Source organism: Callospermophilus lateralis, chromosome 16 (assembly GCF_048772815.1).
Source record: "Callospermophilus lateralis isolate mCalLat2 chromosome 16, mCalLat2.hap1, whole genome shotgun sequence".
In the NCBI taxonomy this organism is placed as follows: Eukaryota; Metazoa; Chordata; class Mammalia; order Rodentia; family Sciuridae; genus Callospermophilus; species Callospermophilus lateralis.
In genome coordinates this window covers 11,312,051-11,329,431 of record NC_135320.1, presented here as the reverse complement: position 1 = coordinate 11,329,431, position 17,381 = coordinate 11,312,051, and positions in this window count along the sequence as shown.

Here is a 17,381-nt window from a genome sequence, read left to right as displayed (position 1 = left end):
ACACAGCTAGGAAGTGGCCAGAGCCCACATTGGAATCTGGGCTCCTCTGGTGCCCAAACCTGTACCGTCCATGACAACCCCCAGGCCCTGTCCCTGCTTGCACCAAGGGCACTGCCTCTTAGCTCCAGTCTTCACTCCCCACCCCATCCCTGGCCTCAGTGTTCATCAAAGTGAAAAGAGACATGCCTAGGAGGTCATCTGCTACAATACCCCTGGTCTGGATAAAATTGTAATCAATAAAATGTTTCAGCTTCATTGCATGAATTTCCTAAGGTCTCCCTGTGACATTTCTTGGGCTGGACCCAGAAACCGATGAGACTGTATTGAATTCTGTAGTCTCCTTGGGTAACATTTTGCTGATACAAAGTAGATGGAATGGCATAGAGGACATAGAATATACAAGATGTTATGTAGAAGACACATGGCACTTTTTCCCAGGGGCAATCGTAATAATTGTTTCTACAGAAGAGGAGCTAACATTTATTGAAGGCATATATTCTTCCAGTCCTGGAGATGAAGAAACTAGCATAAGTGTTCATAGTTAGTCAGAATTTGAACCTGAGTCTGAGTTTGATCCTGTTCCACAAGACAGCATAGTCTACTACTTCTGGGTCAGATTCTTTAAAATCATGAGCCTTGAAGGTTCAGTTTACCCCTTTGTTGGAGTCTTCCTGGGCTTCAGCAGCTTACATGATAGTTATGTCTGTTAGAAAATGCAAGTCCACTCACCCTCCAAGATTGTCCAATCTCCAGGAAATAATTCTGCTATATGAGCCAGAGCATATGAGTCCCCTTCTACATATTAACACAACCCAATCCACCAGCTGAAGGAGTGGGTAAGGAGGTGAAATCACATCAAAGGGGCAGCTACAAGGTGCCTAGCACAGCTCCAAGTGCTGTCCACTCACTAACTCGTTTAGTCTGATAATCTTGTATCAGTTAGTGTTCCCCAGAGAAACAGAACAAATAAGATATAGATATAGATATGTAAGAAGGAAATTATTATGGAATCTGGGAAATCCCTCAACATGCTGTCTGCAAGCTGTAGAACCAGGGGTGTCTGTGACATAGCTCAGTCCCTGTACAAACACCTGAGAAACAGGGGAGCTAATAATGTAACACTTAGTTCAAGAATGAAGGCCTGAGAAGCTGGGGAGGCTGCAAGTGCAAGCACCAAGGTCTGAAGATCAGATAATCTGAAGTTCTGATGTTGAAGGGCAGAAGAAGATGGGTGTCCTGGCTCCAGAAGTGAAAACAAATTCACCTTTCTTCTGCCTTTCTGTTTTATCTAGGTCTTTAACCAATTTAGGTGAAGGCCACTGATACAAACTGCATCATTTTAGAAACCCCACTCACAGACATGCCCAGAAATAATGTGTTACCAGCTACCTGAGTGGTCCAGTCAAATGAACCATCATGTATGGAAGTTATCATTTCCCCCATTTTACAGATAAGGAAACCAAAGATCTAAAAGGTGAGAGGACTTGCCTAAGGGCACACAGTGATTGAGAGGCAGAATTGGAATAAGTCAGAGTCAGTCCAGCTCCAAACCTACAAACTCTGGACTCAGTGACCAGCAGGTTCTTCTCTACCAGGAAAGCCTATACCTTTATAAAATGGAATGCCTAAAAATCATCTCAAGTCAAAACTCCAGTCTGAGCTGCTTACTGTTATGTTCTCCATAAGGTAGATTGTTCTTTAGACTGTGCTTAGATTATCATCTAAAATAAGAATATGAATAGATAGTTGGGAAGATTAACTGAGCTTAATATATGCAAAGTAGATGCTCAGTAATTACAGTTGTTAGGCACTCAATAAATCATAGTTATTATGACCATGGGTGAGTTTTGTGATATTTTACTTACTCTTTATCTTCCAATATAAACTCCAAATTGTGTTGGAGGATGTGCTCAGGCATGGGGATAAAAGTAGTTTCTAGTGCACTGAAAACAATGATAAATGAACCAAGTGACTCTAGCACTTCCTCCGAATCATGGAAGGAAAACACTTCTCCACAGTTCTCTCTTCCCAGTTTCCTTGGAGAGTGGCAGCCTGTTTTATAAAGAGCTCCCCTTAAATAGGAAAGCCCACCCAAATATTTTTAAAGACCTTACTCTGGAAGTCACTCCATAGGCAAAAAGCAAGCAAACAAACAAACAAACCTAAAATGAAGGTTTTTAAGAGAATTTTGGCAAGGTTGGGGAGGAATACCACAGTGACATCATGATTAGAGGGAAGCTTTGTATAGGAACAATCTTACCACCACCCTCTGGCATTGGTACTCCAGATTCAGGTTTCTATCCTGACCCAAAGCCTGCCACATGCTCTTGTCACTGGCAAAAATTTTCTGTGGGACAGATCCTCATAGGGGAGACGTAGGCATAGTAAGATGCACAGGGATATTATGGTCTGACAAAAAAAAAATTGGGGGTGATTATAATCTGCAAACCCCTAAGGGTTCAAGATATACTACATAGTATGTGGTGTGGTGTAGTTTAAAGGTATAAGGTATTAACACATCATTTGATCCAAGAGAGATTTTGTAAATGCCTCTAATAGGGTTTCCTTAATGCTCATTCATTTAATAAAAACATATTAAGCACTTATGTGCTAGTTACTGTGTTAACGGCTGCAGAGGAGGTAATCAGAGTTCACGGTCACATCACGTGTATGATCTAGAGGGAGAGAGGAAGTAGTGAAATAATTGAACCAAAAGCTGTTGAAATACCATGTGATAAATAGGATGAAAAAAAAAAAAACAGATAATGATCTCCCCACTAATGGCTGCATGAAAGAGTAGAAGAGAACTTTAATTGGAATGAGTTGTGGAGGATACATAGGAGCAAACTCGGCATGAGGGAGGGAGGACTGCATTCTAGTGACAAGGATGGCATAAATCAGCAAGAAATAATAAGCTTTGGTAGCAGAGGCATCCAGCTTTGGGTATGGTGGTTGCAGGGTGGAGATCCTGAAGGAGAAGCAGCACTGGGCTGCCAGCAGCAGTAGCTGAAGCAAGGGCAGACTCCTAGCGCCTGGTGCTCCAGGGAAGCAAGGGAGGATTGGTGGTTAGTTCATCTGGCCAAGCCTGCAGTGTGGTTTGGGGCATTTTTCCTCAAAGCTTAGCCTCAAGTTCTTTTCTCCAGCTCTACCAATGATTCTGTGGGATGCCTGACATCCTCTAGTGCACTACCCTTTCTACTTAAAACAGCTAATATTTCTACCCAAGAACACTGATCTCTCAAAAGCCAAACCTCATTACAGCACAAGATATTTGGGGGAAGCTCATTAGAGTCAATGGTAATACAAACTTTATCAGCTTTAAGAAAGAGCTCTGGGCAGATGTGGTGGCACATGCCTGTATCCCCAGCTACTTTGAAGGCTGGGGTAGGAGGATGGCAAGTTTAAAGGTAGCCTATGCAACTTAGTGAGACCATATCTCAATATAAATGTTTTTTAAAAGGGCTGGAGATGTAGCTTAGTGGTAGAATACACATGCAAGGCCCTGGTTCAATCCACATACTGCTAAATGGAGTGGGGGAGGACGGTAGGAAGCCAGCATACTCTCCTAACTTACATGGAACCTCAGTTGTTATCAGTGGCTTTGCCCGTGGGAGCTGGCCTTAAGACAGGTTTGTATGGTGGAGAATAGGGCAGAGAAGCTAAAAGATTCTGGGTCCTTGATGACATCACCATTCCTGTGGACTAGCTTCAGACACACAAGGCCTTGGATATCCCTTTCCTGAGCTAATACATATTATTAAACCAACTCCACTTGGTTTCTCTGTTCCTTACAGCCCAAACACTCACACTGGGACAGGCAGGAGGCAGCAATTTATGGGGGATAAACATGCATCCTCCCTGCCACCTGGAGCTAACCCAATTTCTGTACAACCTCCCAAAGTAGCCCTCTCCTTATCAGTCCCACCCAGGTAAGCCCTGTCTTGTTCTAAGCATTCCGTTTAAGAAAGCACCTCCTTCTTTGGCCTCTTGCATCCTTTGACTATCTCTTTGATGGGTATAAAATGGTCTTTTACTTGCTCAGCTCACACATCTGGTAAGTGGCAGAGTTGAAAGTCTGGAAAACATCCAGATTCCAGGCTTTGAACCACCAAGTTTAATGCCGTGTATCAACTAGCCTCATTAAATTTACAAAACAAAACAAAACAAAACAAAACAAAATAGGGCCCTGAGCTAAAAAAACCCCACAAAACCCTCAAATCTCACTCCATATTTTCTATCTGGCCTTGAACACACCTCATAAGTATTGCTGTGAAATGAAGTTGATGACGCCAACGTTGTAGAGTCTGGTAGTCATTTGCACTGCTCACCAATGACTTCTGGCTCTCCATTTTCTGGACACCTGCAGGATTGCACTTCCTCATCATGTGACTAGTTCTGATCAAAGAGTGTGCATGGAGGGAGTTTGTGCCACTTCTTGGCAGAGCATTTAATGCTAGTGAGAGACAAGCCTGAGATCTGTCTCTCTGATAGGACAAACAATAATGCTAGTGATAGTGTTTTCTCCATTGTGCAGAGAGACAAGCCTGAGATCTGTCTCTCTGATAGGACAAACAATGATGCTCGTGATAGTGTTTTCTCCATTGTGCAGAGCCCTCAACCAATCTATCACGGTTGTCTAATGTGAGCAAAACACAGACCTTTTTGGTTTTAAGACATTGAAATTTGGGGTTTAATGACTATCACGGCATGCTGTAGCTATCCTGACTGATTCAGCTGGTCTTCCATATCCATAGTTTCAACCAGCTGAGGATCAAAAACTTCCTGCATCAAGGGCTGGGGCTATAGCTCAGTGGCAGAGTGCTTGCCTAGCATGTGTGAGGCACTGGGTTTTATCCTTACACTGTGTAAAAATAAACAAATAAAATAAAGGCATGCTGTCCATCTACAACTACAAAAATAAAAATAAAAAGATTTTGTTTTTTTAAAGCTGCATTTATGGGATGGGGTGGTGGCTCAGTGGTAGAGCACTTGCCTAGCACATGTGAGGCACTGGGTTCGATCCTCAGTCCCACATTTAAAAAAAATAAAATAAAATAAAACAAACAAATAAAATAAAGGTATTGTGTCCATAAATACCTAAAACTATCTTTAAAACTTCATTTATGCTGAACATGTATAGACATTTCTTTTATTATTATTCCCTAAACAATACAGTATAACAACTATTTTCATAGAATTTACATTGTACTATGTTTATAAGTAATTTAGAGGTGATTCAAAATATACCAAAAATATGTATAGGTTATACAAATATTATGCCACTTTGTATATAAAGAGTTAAACATCCATGGATTTTGGAGTCCAGGAAAGGTCTTGGAACCAGTCTCTCAAGGATACTGAGGGACAACTGTACATACAGTATGATTGTTTACTCATTGATTCAAAAATTTTTCTGCCCAGCTGGTCAAGAGTGAAAGCTCAAGCCACAGTCCAGAAGGTCCTAGTTTAATACATCTGGGATGGGGAACAGACCTGTGCAGCTGTCTGGTACTCCCAAGCAATTCTGATGCTCTAGAAAGCCTGAGATTGCTGCATGGCTACATCTTGTGATGGTAGATTAAAATACGGTGTCTACCCTTGAGGGCTACCAAGACTGGGAGAATAAGCTCAGAGCCAGAAAAATTATACTACTTACAGGTTAAATGATCTGAAATATGCAAAAGTAAGTAAGAATATATAAGCACTTTATGAACAATAAAGCTTTACATGTAATAGAATGTAGATATGCTTTTTGGCAAATCCATTCATCAACTCTGTGACCCCAGACCAGGTACCCAAGCTATCAGCTTAACATGTAGACTATTACCTGTCACTATGCTTTTCAATTATGAAAAACAAAGCTTAGAAAAGCGCTAAAGATGTGGCCCAGAGTCAAAATGGCCAGCACATAACTGAATTGGACTCCATATCCAGGCTTTTATCTATCTAGAGCCCAAGGCCTTGGCTGCTTCACCAAAGGCCACCGCTTCTCTTGCATTTTTCTCTCTTGTCTCCCCCTTTACCTTTATGTTCTGGCTGCATTCAAATGCCTGTTACTGCAGGACCACACCATCCTATTTACTGCACACTGCAGTGCTTTGGCTCTTGCTGCTGTGTCTTTCTGGCGTGCCTTCCCTCCATCCTCACCACCTTCTTTCTGAACCCCATCCAGGTCATTAAATACTTGGTTGGGTGGCCCCATCCCTGGTGCTATGACTGCTTCCAACAGCACGTTTCTCTACTGGTTGACTGAGCACCTCCATCATTAGATTGCACCCACATATGTTGGGTCTCAGTTTCCTTTCTCTGAGTATGAAACTAGCATTGGGGATACTGTGCTAAAGCACCAGCCATGGCCCCATGAATACTTAACTCAGGTAAATCAAATCCCTACAACCCACAAGACAGATCCTTCCAATAGGACTACACCATGAGGTGAAATATTTATGAAAGGCCTTTGTTTTCATGTAGTTTTTCGACCTCTGTACAATTCTCCACCTCTGTGAGTCACAGTTTCTCAGGTGTAAAATAGTCTAATTGAAGTACCTGCCTCACAGTTATGAGAATTCATTAAGTTGTAAACTTAAGTGCCTTGCCTGGTTCATAAGGAAAAAATGAACTAAATCCCAACCACCTTGGTTGTTAGGAGTATCTTCTTATTACAACATTGCTATTATCCCTACTCAGGATGCCCCTGTAGATGTCATCATTAATATTATCACTCATACTTCCCACCAAGTCTAAGTTACTGTGCTAAACATTCCTTCCTAGAATGCATAGTATTCTCAGAATACTCAAAATGAGTTCTTCACAGTCTTGTGATAGTTTGGTGTCCCAATCATTAATTACCACACGGGTACCTCCAGGATGCTGCCCAGTGAGTGCATCCTCAGGAAGTCTGTGGCTGCCAAACAGTTCCATTCAGGCTTTTTGGATAAGGCTAAGAAAACATAGGTTCTCCTTAGGCTCCCACTTTCACTGACATTCTTCCCACCATGGGTGTTTCCAATTCATTTATGGTCAGCCCAGGCCACTGTGGAGGTGACCCCCACCTCTCCCTGCGGGAGGGTCAGGATGGTAGTCAAACAGGCCAGTGGGGCGTCTGGAATCATTGATATCTCTAAAAGGAATAATACTGGCACCAAGCTTATTTTCTTTCTTACTAGAAGGAACTCAAAGAATGGGGATTTCAGTTGGGAATAATAATGCCCTCAGAGTGATCTGATCCTATTTCCCTTCCCTCCTCATCTTTCACATATCTGAAGCACAGTAGGCAAAATTGGGGTTTTGGTGAGACATTCCAGTTGAGGTTGCCTATTGAGCAAGTCTGGGCTGTTGTAGAAGGACAGGAAAACAGTTCGTTTTCCACACCCCAAATGTCATTAGAAAAGGCAACCTATGAGGGAAACCAAAGCTCAAGCCACAAAATAAAGAAAAATGTAAGTTTGGCTTTTCTGATTAAAAAGATTCTGAAGACCCAAGTTGATTGAGCCATGTTTGCTGAGACCCCACACTGAGATGAACACTCAGGGGGTCTGTGGAAAAGGAAATAGACCTCCATTTGTAAGAAGAAAAGGAAGCAGCAGTTATGTTGGGGTTGTTGGAATGAGAAGAGACCAGAAATCAATGAAGAGATAAAGAGTGGCCCAAGAGGCAAGTTGCCTCCAGGGAGGCCAGTGGTCAAAGTGAGAGGACCTCAGAGTGGAAATTTTTCCAGAGGGCTGGAGCAAGAAATAACTTTTTTTTTTTTTTTTCAGAACCATGTTGACACACAACTGCTTAAATAAATTTTCGTTCACATCTCATCTGACTCATTTGGCTGGAACAACAAACTTACATTCCACAGCCTGGACTGACCCTTCTGCACCCCACTTCCAATAAAGCATAAAGAGTATGATTAGTTCTTTTTGCATAAAAAAGGAGCATGAAATCAGTTTGCTTCTCTTTTGTGTAGCTTCTGATAGCAATATCTAGCAACCTATCTAGTGTTATCATATCAGCCATTTCTAGGGGAGAAAAAAAGTTTGGGGGGCATGATCAAGGAACATTTTTCACAATTTAGCAATATGTAAGCAACAGCCTTTCAATTTACAAAAAAAAAAAAAAAGAAAAGGAAGAAAAAATTCCACAGTTACAAGTAAGGAAAGAGGACATTAGCTGGGTATGGTAGTGCAGGCCTGTGATTCCAACTACTCAGGAAGCTGAGGCAGCAGGATTGAAAGTCTGAGGCAACTTAGTGAGACCCTGTCCCAAGATAAAATAAAAAGGGCTGAGAATGTAGCCCAGTGGAAGAGTACCTCTGAGTTTAATCCCCTGTACAAAAAAAAAAAAAAAAGAAAGGAAAAAAATGGCATTAGAATGAACACTGTGGTGATGGATTTCAATTTATAACCACAGTGTTCATTCTAATGTCATTTTAGTTCATCATTATGAACTAAAGATTTTTGATGAAAGAAAAAAGAAAACAGAGAAAAGGAGATGTACATGTATGCATGCATTTATAGACATAACATAGTTCCAAATTCTGAACACCAAGAGGACTTAGAACTCTTGTTCCATATCAATGAGCAGGACAGATCTGGCTTCTAAATACCATTCTCCAGTAAAAGAGACCAGGGCTCTTGAAGAAATGGTTGCTCCCAGAGCTGGAGCAGGGAAAATGTAAAATAATCCTGGAACACCTTGTGGTGCCAGAAGATAGAGAGCTGCTTAATAAGGGGTAGGGGCTTATTTTTTTAATGGGTACATTATAATTATATATATATTGAGACATGTTTGTAATGCATGCAGCATAACTTGGTCAATATGATAGGGGCTTATTGAAAAACTACAAGATCCAATCTGAAAGAGTTCCCAACAGCCAAAGTTGGAACAGTTTGAACAACTAAATAATGATAGTATTGGATTATAAGTGATAGAATTAAATAGAAAACCATGAGCCCTTATAAATAGAAAAAAAAATAAGAAAGAAAAGAATAGAGAAAGAGAGAGTTGTTTCCTTAAAGAGAATTACAGTTTATAAATAAAGAAAGGATGAGGGAAATAAAAACAAAATCACCTTTAGGAGAACATAATAATAATTGTTATGGGTAAGATCTATGAATGGATGCCAAAATTTAAGTGAGCAAAAGCAAAGTTTTTTTTTTTTTTTCCTCTAGTATGGGAATTTAACCCAGGGCCTCACCCATGACAGGCCAGTGTTCTACCACTTAGCCACATCCCCTAAGTGAGTAAAAATTGGGAGAGAAATAAGATATTCTCAAGGTATCTCCCCCAAGATATTTATTAATCACAAAGGGAGAGATAGTAAGTTTATAGTAAGAAATCCGAGAAGCATCACATTAATCATTGATTGAAATTAACATCACTCCTTACCAATCATGTTGATGTATCCCCCTTCCCACCAAATAATCCCATAAGGACTTTTCACCTCTGTGGCATCTCCCTACAAAATCCATAACCTGACCCAGTCATAAGTAAACACCAAACCCAAGAGGAGAGACCTTGAGTTTGGTGTTTATTTATGGTGAAAATTGGTGAAATTTCAAACAAAGTCTATAGGTTAGTTGATAGTTGTGTACCCAGGTTGATATCTTTGTTTTGATCATTATACTATAGTTATTTATTTATGTATTTATATTGGGGATTAAAGCCATGGGTGCTTGGCCACTGAGAGACATCCCAAGCCCCCACTCCCTTTTTTAATTTTGAGATAGGGTCTTGCTAAGTTGTTTAGGGCCTTGCTTACTTGCTGAGGCTGGCTTTAAACTTGCAATCCTCCTGCCTCAGGCTCCTGAGTTGCTGGGATTATAGGCATGCACCATTGTGCCCAGCCTACTTAATTTTTTTAAGAGTTAATATTAGAGGAAACTGGGTAAAAGGAATATGGGAATATTCTGTGTTTTCGTAGAGGGGGAAGGAAACTTCTAACAGCACCAGGATAAAACCTTTCATTAATAAGGGTAGTAATCAAGTGGTGAGCTCCCCGCCAGCATTTTATGTTAGGTCTGTGTGAGGGTGTGTGACATACTTCACTTCAGTGGGCAAATAAATCTCGCTGCTGCTCTTTTACCCTTGCAAAAGCTGATGTGAGCACAGGAGACCAAATCAGAGGATGTTTCTCAGCAGAACTAGATCATTAGAAGGGCAAGGTGCAAAGGGAAGTTCAGAGCAGACTTTGAAATTAGGAAGTTGAAAAGAAATGAATTGTTCTGATAAGGGACAAAGTGGAGGAGAATATTGGGGAGGCGAAGGGAATATAAAAGGTGGAAAGGGACAAATGTTAAGGGAGCTTTGAAGGAAGATTCTTAAAATTCATGTATAAGTTGTTTGCATTGAAAACTTTTTCCAGATTCCCAGACCCTTATAAAGTCTGCTTCACACACAGGCCTGGTGTGAGTGTCCATGGGTCTCTGTGTGTCTATCAATTTGTATACGTGTGTGTATGTCTAAGTATTTGAGTATCTACAAGTATGTATGTCTATATTTATATGCTTTTGTGTGTCTGTGAGGCAGTCCATGTCTGTGTGTGTGCATTTGTGTGTTTTTATTTTTATGTGTTTGGATCCATTTATAAGAGTGCATCTGTGTGTGCATATGTTTGCCCAAGCCTGTATGTTGTGTGTGTGTGTGTGTGTGTGTGTGTGTGTGTGTGTGTTGGAAATCCAAACAAACAACAGATGGGCAGGACACAGTCCAGTTCTTCAGGAGCTGCACTGAATTAAGCAGGAGGCAGAAGATGTGCAAGAGGCAGAAAAAATAAACCAAGTGGAAGGAGCTGTGAAAAACTATACCATAACCTGGAATTAGGTCTCCTTATATTCACATAAAAATCACAGGACTCAGAGGACCAACAAGACATCAGCCAAGACAGGAGCAAATTGAGCCCTAGGTGTCATAAGAATGTAAGGTCCTAGGAATTCGATGATATCTTTGCACAGGCATTGGAATGCTGGTGGGGGTGGAGTTTCAAGTCAGTAGTAGCTACAAACTTCAGAGGGCAGGAAGACCCACCTCCTGTTTTAGGGATAAAGGAGACAAGGCACAAAATATAGCAGGAAACAGTTTTATTTGGCTGTAGCCAGGTTCAGAGGGCACAGCTTTTGCTGTAATCAATTAATACCCTGAACCCCGAGTTCAGGGAGTTTCAGAGTTTTATACCCAGCATGTAAAGGGAGTGGCTCAGAAGTTCACAGTCTGCAGAAGTTCACATAAAAGCAGCTTTATTCTTTCACTTGTATGAGCATGTTAACTCTTCAAGGACAACATCTGAGAAGGGGGGAACTTCTTCTCCCCTTTCTTTCCTCCCCCTGCTAGCTGTTACCATGGAGCCCAGTGGGTAACTTATTTTAAAAATGTAGACATCTCTGTGAAGCCCAGCTCAAGTCCAGAAGCCTAGTTTGCACATTTCTAGAAACTATTATACTGGATATATTTGTGAAAAACTAGTAAGGGGGTGTCCAGCACCTGGAGTGCTAGTATCTTCCCAGCCAGTGGCCAAGTAAAACAGGGCAACACAAAAATAGGAAGTTTATCTACATTGCACTCTTTTGCAGAGACTCTTTTGCTGACAGTCCTAAAATCAGCCATGGTGAAGATTTCTGGAGAAGCCCAATTAAGACTTTTTTGTGGAGAAAGGGGGTGCCACTTCACCCCCAAGTCAGCTTACACTGAAGATCAAGGTGCAGCTGGGGAAACTGAGTCTCACAGCAGCCCTTTGATGAGATTGAAGAGAAGCAGCCAGCTGCTGAGCCAGCAGAGGCCTCTGGGTGAGCTGAACACAGTGAACTGTAGTGAGGAAAATCAGCACCCTATCTGTTTGCTTTCAGTCTTTCTAGAAAGTCTCTTGGGCATAGTCCATCTGCAGTACATCTCTCTCACTGTGTTTCTTTATTATCAGTCAACACCTGTTAGGAGCATCACAATCTCATGATAAAACCAATAATATTCTCCCATGAATGTGAAAATGATGGCTCTGCAGATATGTGATGTCACAATCAAAGCACACTCTTCCCCACATCCCCCCAAACAAAGAACAAGTCTGGTTGGATTCTTAGATAACTTGGCTGTCTTAAGTACATAAAATTAATGACAGGGGAGATACTATTTTTTTCCATTTAGTAGGCATTTTAATTTTGTTAATAATTTTGGGAATAAAACAGGAAGCTTTCAATTCATTAGAAACAAATATTTAACAACTGAAGGCCTCCTGAGATCCTAAAAAAACTAAATAATAAGTTTTTTTTAGTTGTAGATGGACACAATACCTTTTTTGAAATTTAATTTTTAAGTGGTGCTTAGGATTGAACCCATTACCCCACACATGCTAGGCAAGTGCTCTAACACTGAACTACAGTTCCCTAAAAAAACTTTTGAGATTCATGCCATGAGAAGTAAATTCAAGAGAGTTTCTGTTTGCTTGTTTAATTTTTATTTTGGAAATATTCAAAGCTACAGAAGAGTTATAGGAACAGCACAATAATCTTTTATACACTAGATTCTGCAGCTTATATTCCTGCTCGATCAACCTTGTAAGTTCTTATGTGTACATGCCTCTCTTTCTGTGCATAATTATATGTGTATAGGTATGTGTTTACAAACATGCATATAACACATACACACTTTTAAAAAAAGCATTTGAGTTTCCAATATTAGGATCTTTTGTTCAAATTATTTCATGTATTCCCCAAGACAAGGACATTCCTTTGTATAACACAATATGGTTACCAACTTCAGAAAATGTAACATGGACACCATGTCATTATCCAATATACAATCTATATTCAAAGTCTGCTGGTTATCCCAATGAAGTCATTTCAATAATTTTATTTATTTTTCTGATGCACAATCAATTAGAAATCAGACTACATCTATTTTTTATTTAACCTGGGATAATTCCTCAGTCTTTCTTAATCCTTAGAACCTTGATCACAGTCTGTTTTTAACAAAGAGACAGCAAGCTTCAGGTTTGGAGTCTTGAGCTCATCACAATATCCAGCAAGAATGCCATAGGTTTTAGTTTTCTGAGTATTTATGTTAAGCCTAATTCTGTCTTAACATTAAGAGCCATTTCATCACAAATTCATGAAAAGTTCATTTCTGTTTCACTATAAAATACTAAGATTTCTATTTGTCCTTATCATAATTTGATGTTTTAAAAACTTGCCTGGGATTTTTTTCCCCATGCTTTGAACTTACCTGTGGCCAGCTCTTCCTGACCAGATAAAAACTTTCCCTGAAATCCCAGCTTCTCCTCATAAATTCTGATGTTGGAATCTAAATTTATTCCCTATCTTGAGATTTTAAGCTATGTAGATTATTAAACCTGCTATCTGCCTTGGTATTATGCTTGCCAGAACTCTGTTAGGTGTAAGTTCCCAAGACACCCACCTTTGTAATTTTTTGTGCTATAAAAACTGCCCTGTCCTCTGGCCCTGCTTTTCAGGAGAGGCAGTATCTGATCAGCTGTCTTGTGTACACAATATAAGCTTGCTTTAATTTGGTTTAAAATTGGCATCAGTTGTCTTTTCTTTGCATTGTAGGTTCAACAGTAGCACTCTGACATCACTTCTCTTCCTATTCTTTGTAGCCATCCACCTTTCAACTTCTGTGTCTTTCAATACCAACTGCTCTCATCTCTTGTATACCTCTACTCAGCTCCTACCCATAACCCTGTGTAACCCTAAAACACAATCTCTTGCAGGCTACTGTGTAGCCCTCCACCACTGCCTCTCTCTGCCTCTTATGTATACATCCACAACTTACTCTTTCCCCACTCTGTGTAACTCTCTACCAACTCCTCTCATCCCTTGTGAAGACCTTCATCAATTCCTCTCATCTTCTCCTTTTATTCCTTCACTATTTCTTCTCATCTGTGCCCTAAACCACTTCCCATCATTTCTGTCAGTGTAACCTCCACCACCTCTCCTCATGCTCTATTGTGGAGTATACCACCACCTCCTCACATATATGGCATGCCCTACACTTCCTTCTCTCATGGCCCCAGTTAAGCCCCTTACCACCTGTTCTCACTTCTTCCTGCATAGCTCTTCATGGATCCTGTCATTTCCCATGTAGTCCTAGGCTACCTCCTCTACTTCTTCCTGATTATCCACACAACCTCCTCTCATGGCCCCTAGAAAGCCCTCCCCCACTCCCTCTCCCTCTGGAGCTCTTGTCATCGCCTGTGTATTCTTCCAACACTTTCTCTTTGACTTAGTAATTCTGCCTACACCACCTCTTCTCAAGGGCACTGAGAATCCCTCCTCTCCCTCCTCTATGTCTTCCTGGTTAGCCCTCCACTCTGTCCTCTCACAGCCCTTGTGTATTTCTCCACTACACCACCTACTCCAAAACTTTCCTCTGCCTTCTCTCATGGCCTCCAGTGCAGTCATCTGCCATATACTCTCATGTCCTATGGAGTGATCCTCATTTCCTTTTGTGTTGCCTTCCACCATCTTTCATCTTCATCTTCTGTTTTGCCCTGCATCACCTCATATCATCTCCTGTGTAGCCCTCACCTCTTCCTTTTATCTCTTTCTGTGTCAATCTCTTCTGCTGGGAGCCATCAGCCAAGTAGGTATGACAATTTCCTTGCCAGCTACTCCCATGCTGTCTAGTGGAAGGAATCCTGAAAGGTGACCTTGCTCAAGGACCAGGGCGGATCCGTGTTTAGGGTGTCCCTGGTTTAGCATAATAGGAGATTAGGGTGTTCCCCCTTTAGAATAGAGTGGTTTAGCATAATAGGAGATTAGGGTGTTCCCCCTTTAGAATAGGGTGGTTTAGCATAATAGGAGATTAGGGTGTTCCCCCTTTAGAATAGGGTGGTTTAGCATAATAGGAGATTAGGGTGTTCCCCCTTTAGAATAGGGCGTATCCTGCTGCCTGAGTTCCTCTTGAGTTCTTAGGATCAGACAATATATTTGGGAGACAGAAGCCCAGGAGTGTGGATTTGAGCAGAGAACGTGGATTCCCCCAGAATGTGTTTGTAGAAGGCCGGTGTGAGTTCGGGAATAAAGAATTGCTGTCTGAATCTAAAAGCTGTGAGTGGCTCGTGATTTGTGCCCAGCCAGAGACTGCGGCACTCTTCCACTTTATCCTTTGGCCTTCTTGTGTAATTGTGTAATTAGCCTAATTGTGTAGCTCTTCTCCACCTCCAGTTGTGACAAAATTGTCCTTCCCAAGGAAGTTCAATCAGCCTCAACTCAGCTGTTTCTGGATTTTGGCCTATTCTGGAAGTGTTTGATTGTTGTTTTTTTTTACAATTCTTCCATGTCCTCTAATGACTTGTCCATGCAATCTATTTTTCAATATTTTCTTTATTTTTTTAAAGAGAATTTATTTATAATAATTTGAATTTAATTGTAGAATTATAATTATAATTTACCAAATGGGACTATTTTTAATACTCTTAATATCCAACTTGTTAACTAGAATGATTCATTTAGTGAACATTAAATCTCTGAAACAGTTTAAACTCACTAGCTGGTATTATTTTCTCATAGCCAGTGAGAATACAAGGGGCAGAGTTTGGAGGTGTTGCTGGAACCAGAGTTCATCTAATCTTGTGCAAAGCATCAGCATCACCAGAAACCTAGCTTTTAACTTCCGACTTGAATGGGTTCCAGGACCCCCATAAACATCAAAACCCCAGGGATGCCTAAGTTGTTCATAGGAAATGGAACAGTAGTTGCATGTAATCTTTGCATACCCTCCTGCATACATTAAAACATCTGTAGATTACATAAAATACCCGGTACAACATAAATAACATGTAACAGGTTAAGCAGTAATGACAAGGACAAATGTACATTTATTAGTACTGATGGAAATTTTATACTATGTTGCAGGTAAGTTTAGTTGAATATGAGAGTGTGGAACCTGCACATATGGACAGCCAGCTGCCCCATAAGCCCCTGAGAGAGTAAACAAATATTTAAACCTGGCCAAATCAGGAAGAGTGACCAAAGCCTCAGGAAAATGGTGGTGACTTCTCTCACATTTTGCTTAACTAGCAATGGAGCTATTGCTGAGTCTTGTCTCACAAGGAATCTGCAAGTTTTAGCTGTGGATGAGATTTGCGATGAAGTCAGGTGCACACACCATCTCCTTTTCTAGTGGGATGCTGTTTTCCATACCCATGGGCCTTTATGCCACTTGACTGGAAGCTCCACAGGCTCTTACTCCCTTAAACAAAAGATCCTGGGTCGTTTACAATTCCATAAGAGCTTAGCATTGTTCCACTTCTTTTGTGCATGTCTGCTCCTTCTCTGGCTCTTCTTCCATCAGGGCTACTTTGAAATTAACCACCATTTATAATCTATTGTACTATTTAGGGGACTGAAATTCTAGCTAGGAGAATGCTCCTAACTGACAGAAAGTTCCAGCCAATAACAGCAGGGAGACCAAAAAAGACAAACACCATCTGCAACCTGAGAAGCTGACTTTGTCAATAATTGGGCTGTTTGTGTACTTGCATCTATTTTCTGTCTGAAAGTGCAGCCTGATCCTGTGCCCCTACTATGGTATTTTATGAAGATAAAAATCCAAATCCTATGAAATAAAGATCTCACCATTAGTTTTTGCTAACTCTGAATGAAAACTAAGCTTGAACTGGTGAAGTACAGAAAATAATGTGAATACTAGTCTCTAGATTTCAAGTCCCCGTTACTGACCTCAGCAAGTTTGAAGCCAAATGCTAGTAACACTGCACAACTTATAATTTCTCATATTTTCCTGCAGGGGATTGGACCCAGGGCTACCACAAAGCTACACATTAGCTTCTAACTTTACCTTTTAAAAAAAATATTTGAGCATTTTAGTTAATATTGCTTTATACATCACTGGTAGTTTCCAGTTTCATATTTTTGAGACTTATTTACAGCATGTCAAAAATATGTTTTTATAGGCATATGTACCTGAAGCCAGAATTAGACAGGCAGTCAGTGTAGACAGGAAAATCTAGTTAGGTCAGTCAAGGAGGCCAATTTTGAGTGAGTCTGGAAAGTTGGAGACTTGTCCCCTGAGGGAACTTATCAAGAACCTGCCCTGCTCCAACCTGTTGCCAAGGTAACCTGTCCCAAGAATCTCCCCCTCTCTACAGGGAGGTATAAGGTTGTTAATGTGTCCTTGGCTACTTGTCCTGCTCTTCCCCCTTCAGCCCACCTGTTTCCCACCTTTGGGCCATCCCACTGAGCATTCCAGAACCTAGTCAAGTAAGCAGGAAGGAGAAAGATAAGTGGGGAAAGCGTGAGAATAAAGAAAGCCTAGGACATATAAAAAGGACAGAACACCTCGCTTCTTGGGATATCATGATACCAGCTATGGCCTCCTCCTCCCTTGTGAGAGAGTCTGTTACCCCTTTTTTATAAACCCTGCTTCAT